The sequence below is a fragment of the Melanerpes formicivorus genome, unplaced genomic scaffold, assembly GCF_026170545.1.
Source record: "Melanerpes formicivorus ecotype bairdi unplaced genomic scaffold, bMelFor1.0.p_v2 SCAF_655, whole genome shotgun sequence".
In the NCBI taxonomy this organism is placed as follows: Eukaryota; Metazoa; Chordata; class Aves; order Piciformes; family Picidae; genus Melanerpes; species Melanerpes formicivorus.
Genome location: NW_027143007.1, coordinates 77501 through 83109, shown reverse-complemented (window position 1 = coordinate 83109; position 5609 = coordinate 77501).

Sequence of the window (5609 nt, the reverse complement as noted above, 5' to 3'; positions counted from 1 at the left end):
CCAGGGAGAGCACGTCTACTCGCCCAGGGAGAGCACGTCTACTCGCCGAGGGAGAGCACGTCTACTCGCCGAGGGAGAGCACGTCTACTCGCCGAGGGAGAGCACGTCTACTCGCCGAGGGAGAGCACGTCTACCTCCCGCCTGAGGGAGAGCACGGGGGGGGGGGGACAAAGACAGGCGGCAGCAGCTTCGGTGAACGTCACCCGGGAGGCGACCGGGGCTGTCCCGGGGCAGTCCCGGGAAGCCGGCGTCCGACACAGGGAACCGTCAGCTGCCGGACCGGGGCGAATCCCCGCGGCCACGGCAGGGGTGGGGGCTCGAAGACAGCCGGCAGCCGCTTCGGTGAACGTCACCCGGGAGGAGACTGGGGCCCTCCCGGGACCGTCCCGGGAAGACGACGTTCGGCACGAGATCCCGGCCGCGGCCGGACCGGCTCGAAGCCTCGCGGTCCCGGCAGCAGCCGGAGCCGCTCGCCGCCTCGGGCTCCCGGCCCCCTACAGATCCGGCGACTCGTTCGCGGGCGGCGGGGGGAGGCAGTGGAGGGGGTGCGGGGAGAAGCGGCAGCGGAGGCGGAGGGGGGGGGGGCTCGAAGACAGCCGGCAGCCGCTTCGGTGAACGTCACCCAGGAGGCGATCGGGGCCGTCCCGGGGCCGTCCCGGGATGCCGGCTTCCGGCACGGGGGCCCGGCCGCGGCCGGACCGGCTCGTATCCCCGCGGCTCCGGCGGGGGGGGGGGGGCTCGAAGACAGCCGGCAGTCGCCTCGGTGAACGTCACCCGGCCGGCGACCGCGGCCGTTCCGGGGCCGTCCCGGGAAGCCTGCGACAGGCACGGGGTCCCAGCCGCGGCCGGACCGACTCGAAGCCCCGCGGCCCCGGCACGGGGGAGGCCCAAAGACTGGCGGCAGCCGCTTCGCTGAACGTCACCCGGCCGGCGACCGGGGCCGTCCCGGGGCCGTCCCGGGATGCCGGCATCCGGCACGGGGGTCCCGGCCGCGGCCGGAGCGGCTCGAATCCCCGCGGTCCCGGCAGCAGCCGGAGCCGCTCGCCGTTCGGGCTCCCGGCACCCTACGGATCCGCCGACTCGTTCGCCGGCGGCGGGGGGAGGCAGTGAAGGAGGTGCGGGCAGAAGCGGCAGCGGAGGCGGAGGGGGGGGGGGGGCTCGAAGACAGCCGGCAGCCGCTTCGGAGAACGTCACCCGGCCGGCGACCGCGGCCGTTCCGGGGCCGCCCCGGGAAGCCTGCGACAGGCACGGGGTCCCGGCCTCGGCCGGACCCGCACTGGGTGCCGCCGCCTCGGGCTCTCGGGACGGTATGGATCCGCCGACTCGTTCGCCGGCGGCGGGGGGAGGCAGTGGAGGGGGTGCGGGGAGAAGCGGCAGCGGAGGCGGAGGGGGGGGGGGGCTCGAAGACAGCCGGCAGCCGCTTCGGTGAACGTCACCCAGGAGGCGATCGGGGCCGTCCCGGGGCCGTCCCGGGATGCCGGCTTCCGCCACGGGGTCCCGGCCGCGGCCGGACCGGCTCGAATCCCCGCGGTCCCGGCAGCAGCCGGAGCCGCTCGCCGTTCGGGCTCCCGGCACCCTACGGATCCGGCGACTCGTTCGCGGGAGGCGGGGGGAGGCAGTGAAGGAGGTGCGGGCAGAAGCGGCAGCGGAGGCGGAGGGGGGGGGGGGGGCTCGGAGACAGCCGTCAACCGCTTCGGTGAACGTCACCCGGGAGGCGACCGGCGACCGGCCCGGGAAGCCATCGTCCGGCCCCGGATCCCGGCCGCGGCCGGACCGGCTCGAAGCCCCGCGGCCCCGGCACGGGGGAGGCCCAAAGACTGGCGGCAGCCGCTTCGCTGAACGTCACCCGGCCGGCGACCGGGGCCGTCCCGGGGCCGTCCCGGGATGCCGGCTTCCGGCACGGGGTCCCGGCCGCGGCCGGACCGGCTCGAATCCCCGCGGTCCCGGCAGCAGCCGGAGCCGCTCGCCGTTCGGGCTCCCGGCACCCTACAGATCCGGCGACTCGTTCGCGGGCGGCGGGGGGAGGCAGTGGAGGGGGGTGCGGGCAGAAGCGGCCGCGGAGGCGGAGGGGGGGGGGGGGCTCGAAGACAGCCGTCAGCCGCTTCGGTGAACGTCACCCGGGAGGCGACCGGGACCGGCCCGGGAAGCCATCGTCCGGCCCCGGATCCCGGCCGCGGCCGGACCGGCTCGAAGCCCCGCGGCCCCGGCACGGGGGAGGCCCAAAGACTGGCGGCAGCCGCTTCGCTGAACGTCACCCGGCCGGCGACCGGGGCCGTCCCGGGGCCGTCCCGGGATGCCGGCTTCCGGCACGGGGTCCCGGCCGCGGCCGGAGCGGCTCGAATCCCCGCGGTCCCGGCAGCAGCCGGAGCCGCTCGCCGTTCGGGCTCCCGGCACCCTACGGATCCGGCGACTCGTTCGCCGGCGGCGGGGGGAGGCAGTGGAGGCGGTGCGGGGAGAAGCGGCAGCGGAGGCGGAGGGGGGGCGGGGGGGACGATAGTGGCGGGGGGCAGGGGGTGCTCGAAGGCAGCCGGCAGCCGGTTCGGTGAACATTCGCCGGGGCGGGGGGGGCGACCTGTCCGTGCCCGGGGCAGCCCCGGGAAGCCGGCAGCCAGCACGGGGGTCCCGGCAGCACCTGTTCCCTGCCCTGGGACTTGCCGTGCCCGGCGGCCGGTTGCCGGGTGGGGGGAGCGATGAGAGGCGGGGCGCAGCGGCCGGGGCAGCGCCGGGCCGCAGCGGGGGGCTGGGCGGGTGGGGTAGGCGTCGAGCGGCAAGCCCTCGGCTGCAGCGAATGTTCGGCGGTGCGGGGCGGGGGGGGGACGGGACGACACGTTGGGGGCGCCGAGTCCGAGCCACCCCCGGCCCCAGGGGCGGCCGGAGGGGGAGGCCGGTGCCTGGCCCTGGGAGCTGCTGGGCGCCGAATGGCCGAGGGTGCGTCAGAAGCCGCCCGAGCGGTCGAGCAGGTCCTCCAGAAAGGCCTAGGGTGGCTTCGAGGGCCCCGGGAGCAGTCGAGGGAGGCCTCCAGGCAGGTCTGGAGTGGATGGGAGGCCTTCCAAAGCAGACAAGGGAGGCTGCCAGCGGGGCCTAGGCTGGCACTGCAGCCTGTAAATGGTTGGGGGGGGGGCCTCTGGTGCGGCCTGGAGTCTCTGGGTGGCGTCCAGAGAGGTGCAAAAGATCCTCTTGTGCGGCCTGTGGTGGCGGAGAAGCCTGCAGAGTGTGCGGGGGAGGCTTCTGGTGCGGCCTGGGGTGGGTCGGAAGCCTGCAGAGCGTGCGGGAGAGGCTTCTGGTGCGGCCTGGGGTGGCTGAGAAGCCTGCAGAGCGTGCAGGAGAGGCTTCTGGTGCGGCCTGGGGTGGCTGAGAAGCCTGCAGAGCGTGCGGGAGAGGCTTCTGCTGCGGCCTGGGGTGGCTGAGAAGCCTGCAGAGCGTGCGGGGGAGGCTTCTGTTGGGGCCTGGGGTGGGTCAGAAGCCTACAGAGCGTGCGGGGGAGGCTTCTGGTGCGGCCTGGGGTGGGTCGGAAGCCTGCAGAGCGTGCGGGAGAGGCTTCTGTTGGGGCCTGGGGTGGCTGAGAAGCCTGCAGAGCGTGCGGGGGGAGGCTTCTGCTGCGGCCTGGGGTGGCTGAGAAGCCTGCAGAGCGTGCGGGGGAGGCTTCTGCTGCGGCCTGGGGTGGCTGAGAAGCCTGCAGAGCGTGCGGGGGAGGCTTCTGGTGCGGCCTGGGGTGGCTGAGAAGCCTGCAGAGCGTGCGGGGGAGGCTTCTGCTGCGGCCTGGGGTGGGACGGAAGCCTGCAGAGCGTGCGGGAGAGGCTTCTGCTGCGGCCTGGGGTGGGTCGGAAGCCTGCAGAGCGTGCGGGAGAGGCTTCTGTTGGGGCCTGGGGTGGCTGAGAAGCCTGCAGAGCGTGCGGGAGAGGCTTCTGCTGCAGCCTGGGGTGGCTGAGAAGCCTGCAGAGCGTGCGGGAGAGGCTTCTGCTGCGGCCTGGGGTGGCTGAGAAGCCTGCAGGGCGTGCAGGAGAGGCTTCTGGTGCGGCCTGGGGTGGCTGAGAAGCCTGCAGAGCGTGCGGGAGAGGCTTCTGCTGCGGCCTGGGGTGGCTGAGAAGCCTGCAGGGCGTGCGGGAGAGGCTTCTGCTGCGGCCTGGGGTGGCTGAGAAGCCTGCAGAGCGTGCGGGAGAGGCTTCTGCTGCGGCCTGGGGTGGCTGAGAAGCCTGCAGAGCGTGCGGGAGAGGCTTCTGCTGCGGCCTGGGGTGGGTCGGAAGCCTGCAGAGCGTGCGGGAGAGGCTTCTGCTGCGGCCTGGGGTGGGTCGGAAGCCTGCAGAGCTTGCGGGGGAGGCTTCTGGTGTGGCCTGGGGTGGCTGAGAAGCCTGCAGAGCGTGCGGGAGAGGCTTCTGCTGCGGCCTGGGGTGGCTGAGAAGCCTGCAGAGCGTGCGGGAGAGGCTTCTGCTGCGGCCTGGGGTGGGTCGGAAGCCTGCAGAGCGTGCGGGAGAGGCTTCTGCTGCGGCCTGGGGTGGGTCGGAAGCCTGCAGAGCGTGCGGGAGAGGCTTCTGCTGCGGCCTGGGGTGGGTCGGAAGCCTGCAGAGCATGCGGGGGAGGCTTCTGCTGCGGCCTGGGGTCTCTGGGTGGCCTCCTGAGAGGTGCAAAAGACCCTCTGGGTTGGGCTGGGGTGGCTCTTGGACCCCTGCCACACAGTGGAGAGAGGCCTCCGGCCCGCCACCTGTGTCCCTGTGTGCCTGAGTGCCTGTGTCCCTGTGTCCCTGTGTCCCTGTGTCCCTGAGTGCCTGAGTGCCTGTGTCCCTGTGTCCCTGTGTCCCTGAGTGCCTGAGTGCCTGAGTGCCTGTGTCCCTGTGTCCTTGTGTCCCTGTGTCCCTGTGTCCCTGTGTGCCCGAGTGCCTGTGTCCCTGTCTGTGTACCTGTGTGCGAGAGTGTCCGGCACGCCACCCAGCGGCGGCGGGCAAGCAGGTAGGCGGGTGGGCGGGCCGGCGAGGGCCAGTGTGAGTTTGGGGGGTGGGAGGGGAGGCGGCAGCTGGAAGCGTCAGAGGAGGGGGCGTGGCTCCGGCTGGCCCCGGGAGCAGGTTCCCGGGACCGGGACCGGCTGGACCCGGCGGGTGGTTGATCCCGGGGCGGGGGGCAGAGGCGGCGGGAAGCGGCAGCTGCGTGTGCGGCGGGGGGGGTGGAGGGCGAACCGCGGCGGGAAGCGGATGCTTCAGAGCAGGTTACGGGGGCGGGGACGGACGACACCACCTGTCCCCGCCCCGGGACGGGCTGGACCCGGTGCCCTGGACCCGGCGCCGTGTACCCGCCGCCGCCCCCCGCCGCCGCCCCCCCTCCGCCACCCCGGGACCCCGACGTTTTTTGGCGCCCGCGCCTTTTTTTGCTCCCCGCCTGCCCGCGCTGCCCCGGGCCCTCCCCCGGGGCGGGGCGGGAGGGAGGGACGGACGGACGGGTAGCCGGGGATCTCCGAGCGCGCGCCACCAGACCGAGGCGGGGTCCCGGCGGCGGCGGCGGCGGCGGCGGCGGCGGCGGCAGCAAGCGACGGCGGGGGGGGCAGGCTAGGGAGAGAGGGGGAGCGGCATGCGGTAGGGCTGGGGGGTTTGTTTCGGGGGGGAGGGGTGGGGGGGGGGTGG